This window comes from Hemitrygon akajei, chromosome 11 (assembly GCF_048418815.1).
Source record: "Hemitrygon akajei chromosome 11, sHemAka1.3, whole genome shotgun sequence".
NCBI classification, from domain to species: Eukaryota; Metazoa; Chordata; class Chondrichthyes; order Myliobatiformes; family Dasyatidae; genus Hemitrygon; species Hemitrygon akajei.
The window spans coordinates 8,993,600-9,011,276 of NC_133134.1; the positions used below are offsets into that span (position 1 = coordinate 8,993,600).

The 17,677-nt window shown below is 43.8% G+C and overlaps 1 long non-coding RNA gene across 1 annotated transcript in view; it reads right to left on the reverse strand.

Annotated features, from left to right (window-relative positions):
• Nucleotides 1–1,014: 1,014 nt before the first annotated feature.
• LOC140735071 (uncharacterized) overlaps nucleotides 1,015–17,677 on the reverse strand; it is a 32,989-nt gene continuing 16,326 nt past the window's right edge. Inside the window, exons 2-3 of the long non-coding RNA XR_012100677.1 lie at nucleotides 3,875–4,030; nucleotides 1,015–1,194 (exon numbers count right to left, since the gene is read on the reverse strand). This is a non-coding gene — a long non-coding RNA (uncharacterized lncRNA). The remainder of the gene's footprint in view (nucleotides 1,195–3,874; nucleotides 4,031–17,677) is intronic.

Below are 17,677 nucleotides of genomic sequence, written 5' to 3' on the forward strand. Positions count from 1 at the left end.
CACGGGAAGCGCCCACTGCTCGAGGCTCCTCACGCTGTTTAACCTGCCACTCATGTCGAAAGGGTAATGAACTGCCCGTCAGCTCAAATGGGGTCGTCTTGCCTCATGAAAGGAAGCATTGGGAATGGGACGCTTGAGTCATTTCTAGATCTGTGCTGTTTCAGTCCCTCCAAAATAAAATGTCGAGTGTGGCTTTTCAGACTCCGGTACCTCCTCCCAGATAGTAGTAATGAGACGAGGGTGTATCCTGGAAGGTGAAGGTCCTTAATGACAGACAGCCAGCACAATCTAGAGGGCAGGTAACACTTGAAAGGTGAACTGTCTCCATTGCTAAGATTGATCACCTCTGATCAATTCTCTCTGATCTAGTTGCCGTTGGCAGCCTGTATGAAATGAATTATAGTCCCCATTCACCTCTGGCTCCAACTAAATGCACTTCTGAGAAAACAAAAATCATTTGCGGCCAAAGATTACCTGCAAATGGATAGAAAGCTAGCTCACTAAATAAAACTGATATTATCTCATAGTTCTTCTATTGATCAAAAGATGATTGCATTTAGCACTAATATGCTGCCTGCTCAGGGTCTGCACACAGCTTATTGATGCATTCAGTTGTCTGCTGTCGTGTTTTTATGGGCTTTGTAGAATGCCGTCTGCTTGCTGGAGCCATGTTGATCCTTCCCAAAGCCCATGGGACGAATTGAGTGGATGGACAAGGCAGCAAACTGCAGGGATTTGCTGATCACGGGTTGACAACGCAGGCTTGGCGGAATGGTGAGTTTTGTGGAGAGTGGGAGATTGGATGTGGGTCAGGCCCTGTTCTGTCTCGCGGGCGGACATTTATGGTCTCCAAATCAAAGGCGCGACGGAGTCATTGATTCATACAGCACCAAAACAGATCCAGGCCTACCATCAAATATGCGCTTACACCAATCTCACTCCCTCTGTAAAGCAGTCAGCATAATCATAGACTCACTTGAATCAGGTTTATTATCATTGATATACGAGGGGTGATTGATAAGTTCGTGGCCTAAGGTTGAAGGGGTCAATTTTAGAAAACCTAGCACATTTATTTTTCCTACATTTACACACTTAGTCCAGCGGTCGTGGAGCATACAGATCCCTTCTTTGTAGTAGTCAACATCTTGGACCTCCAGGTGTGTCCACAGCAGGGGTGATTGATAAGTCTGTGGCCTAAGGTCGAAGGAGATGAGTTATTAGCTTCAAGCTTTCTGCATAATCACTCAAAGAGTTGCACTGCGCGTGCATGTTACAACAGCTGTATAACTATACAAATGTAGGAAAAATAAATGTGCTAGGTTTTCTAAAATTGACTCCTTCTACTGTAGGCCACGAACTTATCAATCACCCCCTGTACATCGTGAAATGTGCTGTTTTGTGCAATAGTACTGTGCAATGCGTAAAAAATAACTGCAGCTGCAGTGGTGAACTGGCTTCATGGTAGTGGACTAAGTTCATCATGAGCTTCGGTTCTGAGTGTTCCTTGTTTATATTTTATTGTTTGCAGAGTTAGTTTTCATATTTGGCACATTGTCTGTTTTTTTAATGGGTTCTATTGGGTTTCCTTTTTTTTGTGGCTGCCCGCTAGAAGACAAATTTCAAGGTTGCACATAATGTAAATACTTGGATAATAAATGCACTGTGAACTTTGAACTTTGATCTGAGCATGAACAGTACCACAGTACACGTGACCTTAATAAACCTAAACCAAAATCTCATTTTATTCTTTCCACATTCCCATCAATTTTCCTGGGATTCTACTACCAACACCACCAGAGTAAGGCGAATCTCAAACAATAACGAGACAGAGAATTCAGTGTCAGGGCATCACGACAACATCCTCTCCCTCAATATCCACGAAAACATTGACTTCAGGAAGTGGGGCAGAGTACACACCCCTTTATGTATCAGTGGAGATGGTGGGAGGTCCTCTCACTGTTGCCTTCAGGAAGAAGGTACAGGAGCCACAGGACTCACGCCACCAAGTTCAGGAACAGCTACTACCCCTGAACCATCAGGCTCCTGAGCCAAAGGGGATAACTTCATTTAACTTCACTTGAAATGTTCCCACAACCCATAGACTCACTTTCAAGGACTCTTCATCTCATGTTCACGATATTTATTGATTATACATTTATCATTATTATAATTTCTTCTTTTGTATTTGCACAGTTTGTTGCCTTTTGCACATTGGTTGAACCTCCAAGTTGTTGCGGTCTTTCATTGATTCTGTTAAGGTTATTATTCTATAGACATATTGAGTATGCCCACAAAAAATAAATCTTATGGTTGTGTATGATGATATATATGTACTTCAATAATAAAATTTATTTTGAACTTTGAGCTTGAAGTTCCAAGTTGTAAAAATCACCAACAATTCACCCAGGTGCAGTCATGTGGACGTTGCAGCCAAGAAAGCACGCCAACAGCTCTACCTCCTCAGAAGACTTGGTCGTTGTGAATTGTCCCGTGATTAGGTTAGGGTTAGTCAGGGTTGTCGGGGTTGCTGGGGCGATGTGGCTTGAAAAATCAGAAGGGTCCACTCTGCACTGTATCGCTAAAGAAAATAAATCTGGCAGGTCCCCGATGACCTTCACCTATTTTCATACAGAGTCTAAGCCAAAGTGCATCTATTATCTAAGTATGTAAACTATAAACAACCTTGAGATTCGTCTCATTACAGATAGCCACAGTACAAAGAAACCCAATAGAACCCCCAAAAAAAGACTCAATCATCCAATGTGTCAAAAAACAAACCATGCAAACATCAAAAGCAAGCAAGCAAGCAGCTAAACTACACGAAAGTGAGTCCACAGCCACAAAGCCGGTCATCGCTCCAGCTGATGGAGTATCTCATTACATGCAGGCCACAGCATCAGTTCAGCACAGAGACGAGTAAACCTCGCAGAGCAATGAGCTGAACCAGTCTCTACTTCTCCAGTTTCGACACCCTTTTCAATCTAGCCTGGTGCTTAAATTGCCCAAACCTCAGATCGTTCCTTGCTCTTGGACCCAGGCCCTCCTGCTTTGATACACTCTCAGGCTTGGATCCTGCCCTCAATTTGGCCCACCCTCGACCTTTCCAATTAGGCCCGTTTAAATCAATCAAACCTTGGGTCTGCATAGGAAGGCATCCTATCCAGATACATCATAGCTTGATACAGCAATTGCTCTGCCAAGACCATAAGAATCTGCAGAGAGTATAGAACACAACACACTCCACCATGCAAACCAACCTCTACTCCACAGAGTCCGTCTGCACTTCCCACTGCCTTGGGAAAGGAGGCAACACGATCATGGACCCCTCCCACCCCAGTCATTCTCTCTTCCCCCTCCCCACCCTTCCAGTGCCTCAATGCACTGTGTCATGATCAGAGCCTGCAACGTGCTGCCAGGGAAAGCTGTGGAGTTACTGAGTAAGACTGCACAGAAACAGGCCCTTCTGCCCAAGGGTCCTACCATGATAGACCCATTTGCCTACCTTTTCCCCACATCCCTCTAACCCTTTCCTATCCATGTAATTAACCAAATGTGTTTATAACGTTGTTACTGGACCTGCCTCAACAACTTCCGCTGCAATTTATATGAAAAACAAGAGAAAATCTGCAGGTGTTGAAAATCCAGAGCAACACACACAAAATGCTGGAGGAACTCAGCAGACCGGGCAGCATCTATGGGAAAAAGTACAGTCGACGTTTCGGGCCGAAACCCTTCGTCAGGAATGTGTTTCTGGTTTCTGGTTGTTCCCGGTTTTATTGTATTTTGTGTGATTTTTGATCGGGCGGACCGGCTCTGCGGCCTGTAGTCAATGAGCAACTGAGTGCTAAATTGAACCGAACTGAAATAAACTCACCATTCCTAGACCGTTTCGAGGACTGTGTAGTTTGATGTTCAATTGGCTCATTTTTTTTTTGCTGTTTACATGACTTGCTCTTTTTTTAGTGCATCGGGTGTTGGATGCTTTCTTTGAACAGTTCAGTTCTGTGCTGGTTCTTTGTTTCGTGGCTGTCTGTGGGAAGACAAATCTCAGGGTTGTATACTGCACACATACTTCGATGAGAAATGTACTTTGAATCTTTGGTAGCTCACCCATATGTGACCTGAGGGGCAGCTTCTTTGCAAAGATGCTTCCCCTCAATTCCCTTTGAAATTTTACACCTCTCACCTTAAACTGATACCTTCTGCTTTTGGATCCCTTTCCCCTATCTTGGCTCTAATGTGGTGGTGGTGGAAGCAGATACCATACTGATGTTAGAGGCCTTTAGACAGACAATGGACATGTACGGAAAGGAGGGATATAGACTATGGGCTGAGAGAAGGGATGAGTTTAATTTGGCTTCCTGGTCGGCACAGACATTGTGGTTTGAAGCGCCGGTTCCTGTGCTGTACTATCCTATGCTCGACCTACTGTATGTGTCGGGATTGAGTTGCGTGGCCTCAGTTGTAGTGAGGATTAGGTCTCAAGTCGTGGCGTTGCCTGCTTACAGAGGAAGGCATCAGAGATGGTGCACACCACCAGAGGCAGTGTGGCGGGTGTCCAAGTGCCCCAGTGTTTGCTCAGCAAAAGACGAGCTACATTGTGTTGGTCTGCAGACTGCTGCAAAATTCATGGCCTCAGGCATTGAACTACATTTTTGTGTGTGACTGTATTTTACTGCTACCTTATATGTTCTATGTGTGCCTTGTGTTCTGTACGACTGTTGGTACTGTGTTTTGCACCTTAGCCCCGGAGTAACGCTGTTTCATTTGGCTGCATCCATGGCTATTCATGTATGGTTGAATGACAATTAAACTTGAGCTTGGAGTTGAACTTGAGCAAGCTGCAGGAACTGAACTACAGGTCTGACTGGCTCCCTAGCCCTGCAGCTCACACGCGTCAACACAATTACTATTTAAATGTGATGGGGGTTTCTGTCTTCTCCAGACACCCCTGAACCATAGATAGAACATAAACTTCATTGAAAGATGCCTCGCAGTCCACTTGTGACTCCCGAACAGAACAACTCATTAGTTCTATGAAGATACAAGAGACTGCAGGTGCTGGAATCTAGAGCAAAAATATCGATGGTCCATTTCACTCCACAGATACTACCGGACCCACTGAGTTAGAGTCACAGAATCATAGAAAGCTACAACACTGAAACAGGCCCTTTGGCCCATCCAGTCCGTGCTGAGCCATTTAAACTGCTTTGTTCCATCGACCTGCACCCAGACCAGGTTATGGAGTCCATCCAGCACTTTTTTCTTGCAACTCACTAGTTCCATTCCTGCTCTTCCTCTGTAACCTTGGAAACCTTTCTCCAGAGCATACTTATCCAACTCCTTTCTGGTGCCCTCCCATTGGGCAGAAGATATAGAAGCTTGAATGCACTTGCCACCAGTCTCAAGGACAGCTTCTACCCCACTGCTATCAGATTATTGTACAGACTTCTTGAACGATGAAGGTGGGCTCTTGATCTCTTGAACTCTCAATCTACCTCACCATGGTTGCCTAGTATGATAAGCTAGGACTCTCGACCTCACAACCTACCTCATTACGACTTTGCATATTATTTGTCTACCTGCACCGCTTTCTCTGTAACTGTATAATCTGCAATCTGCTATTGTCTTCCTTTTTACCACTTTGATGTACTTGTGTATATCATGATCTGTCTGGACAGCCACAATTCGCTGTACCTTGGTACATTTACAATAATAAGCCAATAGCCAGTTAGACGAGCTGCTATGAATGGGACAGTCTGAATTAATTCACTAGCAACTGGAGCAACTTCAATTTTGTGTGAAACCGATTTCATTCTGTCTAAGCCAGAACTAATGCCGGTGTTGCAGTACGCACCCAACTGCGCTGGCCTCCCAGGGTTAGCACTCCGATTCTCTGGAGTACAGATAGCTGGAGTGGTCCCTTTAAAGAGTCTGGCCCACTCTGCAAATTGACACCAAGATTTTGATATTTAAAGAGCACCTGAGTTTAGGCTCTGTGCTCAATTGTCAGTTCAACTTTGGTTCAGTCTGCGATTCCCATCTCATTTGGATTCTAGTCTAGCTTTGTCAGGTTCTCGTCTAGCATCTAGTCAAGAACCCTGTTCTTGTCTCAGTCTCAAAATCGTGTCTTGATTCGAGTCTCAGAATCTCCATTTCTTGGGTTCTTACCATCCTCGCCTAGGCCCCTCATCACGTGCCAGTTGCACTAAAGTAGAACAATCCCGCACTGCCCATCTCTACCTCCTACCTAAGATCCACAAGCCCAAATGCCCCAGTAGGTCCATTGTCTCCCCTTTCTCCTGCTCCAGTAAACTCACGTTCTCATACCTCAACCCCACTTTGTTCTTCCTTTTTTGAAAGTTTTCTTTCCAGTCCTGATGAAGGGTCTCGGCCTAAAACGTTGAGTTTTCATTCCTTCCATAGAAGCTGCCTGACCTGCTGAATTCCTCCAGCATCTTGTGTGTGTGTGTGTTGATCAAAATGATTGCGTATATTTCAATAAGGTCCCTCACAGTTTACAACTCCTCCCTTGGAGTGTCAGACACCCTGAGCCAATAGGCTGGTCCTGGACTTATTTCCACTTGGCATAATTTACTTATTATTATTTAATTATTTCTGGTTTTATATTGCTATATTTCTACACTATTCTTGGTTGGTGCAACTGTAACGAAACCCATTTTTTTCTTCAGGATCAATAAAGCATGTCTGTCAGTCAGTTTCCTTAGCTCTAGAGAACATGTGGGGTTCAAATTGTCCCATCCCAAGGGTCTGCAGAATTAAGCTCCCTCGGGTCCACTGAAACGACCCCAGTCCACCAGATCTTTCCTCAGAGCCAAAAGCTGTTGGTCAAAAGTGTGACTTTTTGCCCTTTATTCTGGGCACCAAGGAGATGGGGAGATGCCTATACAGTGTGGCACAGTAGAGGGGGCACCATAGCAGCTGGTGTCACGCTTTACAGAGCCAGCAATCACTGATCGGGGTTCAGTTCATACTGCAATCTATCAGGAATTTCTACATTCTCCCCACGATCACGCAGTTTCCTCTGGGCACTCTGGTTCCCTCCCGCATTCCAAAAGACGTAGGTACGTTGTGGGTATACTATGTTGGTACCAGAAGCATGGCGACTCTGTTCCCAGCACGTCCTTGGACTGTGTTGTTCATTGACACAGACTACGCACTTCTCTGTACGTTTTGATGCACATGTGACAAATAAAGCTAATCTTTAGTCTTAAGTCTTGTTCTTTTCTGCTCTCCTTCATTATTATTCCGTTCACGTTCGCTCAGCTGGTGACTGCGGAAGATCAGATCCCATACAAGACAGCAAGAAATTGGCCAAAAGTATTTGAAGTAGTAAAGGCACTAACAGCCAGAAACCTGTGCCAAATATGTCCTGTATTGTAACAAGGGGACTTTGTTCATCAGAACACTTGCTGCTAGTTTACTGGCTACCAGGAGAAATTCACTTCCCACAGCTAAAGTGTCTAATTGGGTGGTGAGGTGGAGATACATCTCTACCAAAGGAGGTGTAAGGTGCTCTTTCCCTCTGTTGTCCTGCAGGTCACCCTGTATCACCTGCTTAGCACCCTGATTAGGGTCACGTGAAACCATGGGAGCAGGTGGTGGATGGTCGTATGAGCAGCCGGTGCATATCACAAGTCCCAGTTATGCGACCACTGACCCAGGTAGACAATCTCTGAAGAGTATTGATAATGGCTGGGGTCACCCGTCTTGTAAAAGACACTGCCCAGGAGAAGGCAATGGCAAACCGCTTCTGTAGAAAAACTTGCCAAGGGCAATCATGGTCAAAGACCATGTTCGCCCATGTCATACAACATGGCACGTGATGACACTTACAGGCTGTCCTCAGCACATCCTTGGACACATTTCACTGTATGTTTCGATATTTCCACAGACATGTCACAAATAAAGCTGATCTTTAATCTGTAACACACCTCACCAAGGCAGGGTATTCAAGGTCCAGAGAGTGTGCTGTACAGTATTTCTCATGATCTGGTCGATAAGCACTAATACTTCCAAAATTTTTTCCTAAGAGGTGACCTCTGAGCCAGATAACATGGCAGGTGTAAGATGATCAGATTGATTGTGTCCGTATTCTGCAGAGAAGTTCTTTATAAAGAAGGTTTTGACGTACCGATAAAATAAACAGATGGGTTCACCTGATGCAACTTGTTATATCCTTAGCAAGGCACACAAAAATGCAGCAAGTCACAGAACATCCATGGAAATGAATAAAGAGTGGGCATTTTGGACGAAGATTCTTCTTCCGGAAGGGAAGGGAAAGATGCCAGAAGATAAAAGGTGGGGGGGGAGGGGAAGGAGGAAAGCTAGAAGGTGAGAGGTGAAGCCAAGTGGGTTGGAAAGATAAAGGGCTGGAGAGGAAGGAGTCTGATGGGAGAGGATCAGACTTTGAGGAGTGTAAGATGGCTCTGGATCTGTACTCGCTGAGGTTTCAATGAATGAGAGGGGATCTTATTGGGTGGAGTTCATCTCGAACAAATATCGAAAGGTCTAGATAGGTTGGATATGGAGACGATGTTTCCTGTAGTGGAGGAGTCTAGGACTAAAGGACACAGCCTTAGAATAGAAGGACGTCCCTTTAGAACAGAGATGAGGAGGAATTTCTTTAGCCAGAGAGTGGTGAATCTATGGAATTCATTGCCAGAGACAGGTGGGAAGCCAAGTCATCAGGCATATTTAAAGATGGGTCCTTGATTAGTAGGAGTGTCAGAAGTTATGGGGCAAAGGCAGGAAATGAGATTGAGAGGGAAAATAAATCAGCCATGAGGGAATGGTAGTGCAGACTTGATGGGCTGAATGGCCTAATGCTGCTCCTATGCCTCATGATCTTATGGACTTGATTTGATTTCAGACAAGGAGGTTTGAAGTGTCTGGCTCTGTCTTTGATATTATGTCACATTGTATACATCAGATTTAAATTTCGGGGGCCAGCAACTTGTGACATGCAGTCGGAGAGTTCACTGAAGAGATGAGCTGTCAAAAACTTTAAAGATGACTGACGATTTCTCCTTCAGCTAGCGTTACTAAAAGCAAGTCGGCTAAACCATTATCTCTGTGAAATGTTACTGTAAGTTGGCTACAGTGCTGAAGTGGCTGCATGGTTATGGACTTACTACCAGGAACTCTGCGGTCCATGTTCTATGGATTGTTTATTTGCTTTTTAAAAATTGTTTGCACAATATTTTTCTTTCTTTTTTGCACATTACATGTATGACTGTCTTTGTGGTGTAACTTCTGTAAAGAAAATGGTTAATAAATCAAACCTAACCTGAAACTGGGTTTGTTTGTGCACCACTCTCTGTAAACTGTATAGACCGTTGTGTGTGGAAACCCCAGGAGTTCAGCAGTTTCTGAGATACTCAAACCACCCCATCTGGCACCAGCAATCATTATATGGTTAAACTCACTTAGATCACATTTCTTCCCCATTCTGATGTTTGGTCTGAACAATAACTAAACCACTTGAATTTTGGATCTGTATTCCCAAATCCCTTTGTTCTGCCACACCCTTTGGTGCCCTGCCAAACACTGTGTAAATCCTACCTGATTTGTCCTCCCAAAGTACAACACCTCACACTTGTCTGCATTAAATTCCATCTGCCATTTTTCTGCCAATTTTTCCAGCTGGTCCAGACCACTCTCATTATCAAGGCATTTTCACCCACAGAATTGTCACTCACTGGATGCCTTTTTTTTCTCGCACCATTTTCTGTAAACTCTAGAGATGGTTGTGCATGAAAATCCCAGGAGATCAGCAGTTTCTGAGATACTCAAACCTCCCTGTATGGCACCAACAATCATTCCAAGGTCAAAGTCACTAAGATTATGCATTTAATTTGAAAGGGGGACAGTTTAACTGGGATTTGATGGTCCACTTATTTTTTACAGAGAGATTGGAAATCACCTTAAAATTAGCCATTTCTGCCCTGGAAAAAATCAGTGGCTGTTCTCTCGATCTATGCATCTTCACCTTGTACCCCTCTATCAAGTCACCTCTCGTTCCCATTCACTGGACAGACAAAAGCCCTAACTCAATCAACCTATCCTCATAGGACATGCTCTCTAATCCAGGGGCATGCTGGTGGGCTGAATGGCCTGTTCCTGTGTTGTATTATGTTCTATAATCTCTAATACAAGAGATCGAGAATTTGAATGAAAACAGGAAAGGCATGCAGGGAAGACTGAGGGTCAACAAACACCCTGCAAAATTCCCCTGTCCTTTGGAGAAAGACATCAGTAATGGAAGCTCTCAAGTTCAAGTCAAGTTGAAGTTTATTGTTGTAGACACTCATACCCAGGGTATAAAAGCCATGAAAATTAATCTTTGCAGGAGCAGCAGTCTACATTACATGGTGAGGACAGATACATGTTAACTTCAAAGGTCGAGGTTCAAAGTAATGTATTATCAAAGTACATACGTATATGTTGTCATATACAATAACTTGCAAAAGTCTTCAGCGCGCGCGGCGCACGCACACACACACACACACACACACACACACACACACACACACACACACACACACACACACACACACACACACACACACACACACACACACACACACACACACACACACACACACACACACACACACACACCAGTACTGGAGTAATTTTATGCATTGCACTGTACTGCTGCCACAAAAAAAAAGTTATATGTGAAAGATGATAAACTCTGGGTCTCTGTTGTGGTCTGAGAGTGGGAAGGGGGCAGGGAGAGGGGAATCATGGTTGGGAAAAGGGGAAGGAAGAGGGGAGGGAGCGGGAAGCACCAGAGAGACATTCTGCAATGATCAATAAACTGATTGTTTGGAATCAAACAACCTTGCCTGTTGTCTCAGGGCTGGGTGTGTCTGCACCGGCATCATCCTCACCCCTGGCACTCTGTCTCTGCCCCCCCTCCAATTGCACACCTCCCCCCGCCCCCGTGGTGCTCCACCTTCACCATTTCCAACATTCTTTGTTCCTGGCAGATTTACAAATTCGCTCTCCTCTCCATGTTGATAAATACAGTACTGTGCAACAACTCTTGGGCACTAGCTATATATATATAAGAAATAATAATAATAATTAAGCAATAAATATCGAGAACATGAGATGAAAAGTCCTTGAAAGTGAGTCCATAGGCAGACTATTATCTGAAGGAGGAGAAGGTTCAAACATCAGAGGCGCAGGGGGACTTAGGAGTCCTCATGCAAGACTCCCAGAAGGCTAATTCACAGACTGAGTCTGTGGTAAAGAAAGCAAATGCAATGTTGGCATTTATTTCAAGGGGAATAGAATATAAAAGCAAGGAGATAATGCTAAACCTTTATAAGACAACAGTAAGGCTGCTTTTGGAGTACTGTCAATAGATTGGGCCCCATATCTCAGAAAAGATATGTTGTCATTGGACAGAATCCAGAGGAGGTTCACGAGGATGATTCCGGGAATGAAAGGGTTAACATTTGAGGAGTATTTGGCAGCTTTGGGTCTGTACTCACCGAAATGCATGGGGATCTCATCTTGAAAGGACTAGATAGGGTGGATGTGGAGAGGATGTTTCCTATGGTGGGGGTATCCAGAACAAGAAGGCAGAGCCTCAAAATAGAGGGGCGACTTTTTAGAACAGAGGTAAGGAGGATGTTTTTTAGCCAGAGAGTGATGAATCTGTGGAATGCTCTACCACAGACCACGGTGCAGGCCAAGTCTGTGGGGGTATTTAAAGCGGAACTTGATTGTTTCCTGATTGGTCAGGACATCAAAGGATATGGTGAGAAGGCAGGCCTATAGGGTTGAGTGGGATCCAGGATCAGCCATGATGGAATGGCGAAGCAGACGATGGGCTGAATGGCCTAATTCTGCTCCTATGTCTTATGGTCTAATGCAGAATAAAGCGTAACAGCTGGTAAATGATAAAGTACAAGATCATAGCAAGGCAGACAGCGAGGTCAAGATTCCATCTTTTTATACCGGGGGCCTGTCAATTGTTCTAAAATGGGGGCAAAAGCTGTCTTTGTGCCTGGTGGTATGTGTTTTGGATCTTTTCAATCTTTTGTCTGATTGGAAGGAGTACAAGGAAAAACTTTGGGGTGGGTGGGGTCAGGTTTCGAAATCATTAACAAGGGTATGTAAGGGCCTGGTGGAGAATTCTGAGAGTTCACAAATTGTGGATGGGAGCTTGGTGACCTAGCTGTCTCACATCTCCCCTTACTTGGGCTTGACTCCCACCTTTCCTGTGTACGATTGACTGGTGGGTGGTAATCAGGGTGGTGTCGATGGGCATGAGTGAGCTACAGGGAAATATGTGGGGGGTGGTTTTGCCTCGAAAACCAGCATAGACGTGATAGGTCAAATGGCTTCCTTCCACATCATGTGAGAATGTGAGATGGGGGTGGGGTGGGCAGCATATGGAACACGGTTTACCACACAGGCTTTCGCAGGCAGTCTGTATGCTTTGCATCAAACAGTTGGAGCAGATTCAGATTCATTTTTGTATTTATTAAATCTACATCGAAACAGTAAAATTCGCCGTTTGCATTGACAACCAACACACCTGAGGGAGTGCTGAGGGCCGTCCGCAGGTAATGCTACACATTCTGGTGTCAACAGAGCGTGCTCACACCATCCAGCAAAACATCACAGAAAACAACAGAACAGACTACAAAATAGATAGATCAATAGATAGATAGACAGATAGAAAGATAGATAGATAGATGGACAGTTAGTAAAGATAGATAAATAGATAGTTAATAGATAAGTAATGAGATATACATAGATAGATAGATAGATGGATAGACAGATAGATATATAGATAGACAGAGAGATAGATGGACACAGACAGATAGATTGATACTAGGTACTGTAGATGGATAGATAGGAAGATAGACGGAGACACAGAGAGAAAGAGAGAGAGGCAGAGACAGGGATAGAGAGAGATAGAGACAGAGAGAGGGTTTGATGCAGCCCCTTGGAGTGGATTCAATTAGTAAGATTTTGTAAGTCTTACATAGATCACGATTCATGGTTGGCGGAAGCAGTGTGTGGACATGGTACATGCACTCATGGACTTGCAGTTCCTTCCATTTATTTGGGCTTATAGACTGACATTTCATTGAATTTTAAGAAGCAAAATGAATGGATTTTGGCAAACAGTCAAAAGACCCCAAAACAAACCAAAAGTTCCAGCAGTAAGTAAAGGGCCAAAGAGATTACTGTCCAGATTCCAAGCAAGTGGTTAAATTCACAGGAGTCAAAGCAAACTGATGGGCCAACTCTCAGTGTCATCACAGTGCTGTTACAGTGAGTACCCAGAGTAAATATCAAAAACTCGTAACTGTGCCAAGAACACATTTTATTTCTGTACATTGTTGAAGTTCAAGTTGCCCATTGCCAATGCAGTGTCAGAAAGTGCAAGGAAGTGAGTCTTACACTGAAATATTTAAAGACCAGCTCATTGCTTCAAATAGACAGGGGTTGGAAGCAAGGTCTTGGGTTAAACCAGCCTCCCTGTCCCACACCCATCAGGGAGGAGGCTACATGGCATCCATGCCAGGACCACCAGACTCAAAAACAGTTACTTCCCCTGAGCAGCAAGGCTGATTAACCCCTCCACCACTGATGGTCATGGAGACCATGATCGCCCACATCATGCGACTCGACACATAATAATGATGATGATGGATAGGAAACCTCGAGATATATGAACCTCTGGACTCAAAGACAGTTACACCCCCCCAAGTTGTGAGGGTGATCAACACCTCTGCCCACTAACCCACCCCGCTTCCCCACAACCACCACTACGTTCACATCACCTAGCGTCACTTTACAATCGTCCTATGTATATAATAGTTACTTGTACATTGTCTATTATATGATTGTTTTATTTATTTATTGTGTTTTTTTGCATTTTATTGTGTTCTTTATGCATATTCATTTATTAAATGTTGCATCGGATCCGGAGTAACAATTATTTCATTCTCCTGAACAACAACAATAAGCAATATTGAACTTTGAAATGTGCCCAATGGGACTAGCTTGGATAGGTATCTTGCTGTGCATGGAATAGATGGGCAGAAGGGCGCATTTCCACATTGCATAACTCTATGAATGTACGTGTCCTTCCAGTTTAAGGGGTACCATGGTAGCATAGCAGTTCACACAACACTATTCTAACATTTGGGGTGTTCCAGAGTTCAAAGTTCAACTCCAGCGCCATCTGTAATGAGTTTGTACATCCCTCCCCTTGAGAACCGCGTGGGTTTCCTCTGGGTGCTCTGGTTTCCTTCCACAGTTCTGGTTAGTAGGTTAATTGCTCATTGTGAATTGCCCCGTGATTAGGCTGGAGTTAAATCGGTGGGTTACTAGGCAGTGCAGCTCATAGGGCCAGAAGGGCCTGTTCCACATTATATCTCTAAAATAGATATTCTGGGAAAAGGCTCCGAAGCATTCAGGCTCTCACGACCAGACTATGTAATAGTTTCTTCCCCCAAGCTATCAGACTTCTCAATACCCAGAGCCTGGACTGACACCTTGCCCTACTGTCCTGTTTATTATTTATTGTAATGCCTGCACTGTTTTTGTGCACTTTATGCAGTCCTGGGTAGGTCTGTAGTCTAGTGTAGTTTTCTCCGTGTTGTTTTTTTTTATTACGTAGTTCAGTCTAGTTTTTTGTACTGTGTCATGTAACACCATGGTCCTGAAAAACGTGGTCTCATGTTTACTGTGTACTGTACCAGCAGTTATGGTCGAAATGACAATAAAAGTGACTTGACTTGACTTGACTTGAAAATAAAGCATTTAAATCTTCAATTTATACAGCACCAGTAGCAGCTGTGGTCTGACATTTAATTAAAATACAGTGTATGTACATAGATTTTCACTCATTCTCCACATGGTTGAATATTGGATTCAGAACATTTTTTAAAATATAATTTTCACTCAGTTTCCACTTTATTAGGCATACCTATACACTTGTTTGTTAATGCAAATATCTAATCAGCCAATCCTGAGGCAGCAACCCAGTGCATACAAGTTGTTGTTCAGACCAAGCATCAGAATGGGGAAAGAAATGTGATCTAAGTGACTAACTGTGGAGTGATTGTTGGTGGAAAATGGGGTGGTTTGAGTATCTCAGAAACTGCTGATCTCCTGGGATTTTCACGCACAACAGTCTCTCGAGTTTACAGAGAATGGTGCGAAAAACATCGAGTGAGTGGCAGTTCTGTAGGCAACCATGCCTTGTTATTGAGAGAGGTCTGCACCAGCTAGAAAAATGGCAGATGGAATTTAATCCAACAAGTGTGAGGCGTTGCACTTTGGGAGGACAAAACTGGGTAGGAATTAGGTGAGTGGCAGGGCACTGAGGGGTGCAGTAGAACAGAAGGATCTGGTAATACAGATCCAAAATTCCCTGAAAGGGCTTCAGGTAGATTGTGTCATAAAGAAAGCTTTTGGCACATTGGCCATCATAAATCACTGTATTGAGTACAGTAGTTGGGACGTTATGTTGAAGGTGTTGGTGGGGCCTAATTTGAAGTTTTATGTACAGGTTTAATCACTCGCCTACAGGAAAGATATCATTAAGATTGAAATAGTGCAGAGAAAATTGCCAAGAATGTTCCCAGGACTTGAGGACCTGAGTTATAGGGAAAGGTTGAATAGGTTAGGACTTTATTTCCTGGAGTGTAGAAGATTGAGAGAAGAATTGATAGAGGTACAGTATACAAAATTATAAGGGGTATAGATAGGGTAAATGAAAGCAGGCTTTTACCACTGAGATTGGATGAGACTAGAACATGGGTTAAGGGAGGAAGGTGAAATGTTTAAGGTGAACATGTGGGGGAATGTCTTCACTCAGAGGCTGGTGCGAGTGTGGATCGAACTGCCAGAGGATGTGGTGGATGCCGGTTTGATTTCAAAACTTAAGAGGAGTTTGTATAAGTTCATAAATGGGAGGGATATGGAGGGTTATGGTCCAGGTGCAAGTCAATGGGACTAGGCAGACGAGTTTCTGCTCTCTAATGTTGTAGGACTCTATAAGAACATTTAACAATTATAAATAATAAAAAATTATACAGAAAATAGTGAAAGGTTAAAGGATGGATTGAGAATATAATGTCCATAAATACAAAAATACCAGCATGTATTCACAATGTAAAAGGCATTATAAAAAGCAGTTTAAAGTGCTTAGAGTGTAGTGTTGAAGCAATCAGAGAAGAAACTTGAGGTTCTTAACCGGTCTGGTCCCCTGTAGCTCCAAAGCCAGACAAAGTGGTGACTTTGAAATGGACAAGGGCAAGTAGAAAAGGACAGTGAATGCCGGCCTTTCCAGCGAGTCCCAGATCCCGGATAAATGAAACAAAAAGAAATGGTGCTGATAGCCACAGCGCATGGTCAATGGTTAGCCCAGTCCTAAAGGAGTAGAGACTGGAAATGAACTCTTAACTCCAACGCCCCAAGCTGTAATAACGTTGCACCAACTACTTTGCTCCTGTGGTGTCTAATTCTTTTAACCAACTCTAAGATAAATCTCTTTCCCTTCCATAGCTCTCCATTTTTAATTAATCCATGTGCCTATCTAACAATCTCTTAAATTCCCTAATGTATTTGCCTCTGCCACCACCCCTGGCAGTGCATTCCTACCACTCCAGAGGCTTTCCTCTGACATCACCTCCCCCCACTCCACTCCATACATTCCTCTTATCATCTCAAATTGATGCCCTCTCATATTCATCAGTTCAGCCGTGGCGCTGGCTGTCCACCCCATCTATGCCTCTTATCATCTTGTACATCTCTATCAAGTCACCTCTCATTATCCTCCTTCACTCCAAAGAGAAAAGCCCTAGCTCACCCAGTGTCCTCTAATTCAGGCATTAGACAATAGACAATAGACAATAGGTGCAGGAGTAGACCATTCGGCCCTTCTAGCCAGCACCGCCATTCACTGTGATCATGGCTGATCATACACAATCAGTACCCCGTTCCTGCCCTCTCCCCATATCCCTTGACCCCGCTATCTATAAGAGCTCTATCTAACTCTGGTCTAAGTTGACCAGAACTGAACACAATATTCCAAGTGTGTTCTAACCACAGAGCTGCAACATTGCCTCATGGCTCTTGAACTCAATCTCTCACTAATGAAGATCAACACCTTCATAACCATCCTACCAACTTGCATGGCAACTTCGAAGGAGCTGTGGACATGGACCCAACGTCTTGCTTCTTCTTCTTCTTCGTCTTCTTGGAAAACTTATGGCGGTTGGCAAACCAACATAAGGTGCATTACCACCACCTACTGAGGTGGAATGTATATCAAAGAGACAGGGAGTATACCAACTAAATTCCTCCCCCCCATAAAAAAACTCTAATAACATCAAACAGTCTAATAGTTTTCAGAAAGTCATTTTATGCACTTATATACATTAAGATGGCAGTAATATCCTAACAAAATTTTCATGTTAAACTGTGTCTCTCCTAAAGATCTGAATCTAGCAATTAGATGTTCCCTTTGCTTCTTCTTTCTGCCCGTTATGCCACTGGTGTTTCGGGCAGCAATGAAGATCCTCCATCTCTGGTGGTGTTCGGGCTTCCTTCATCGTGCCAGTAGCAGTTTCACTGCTATCAGCCATGCAAATCCCGGGTGGAGACCCAG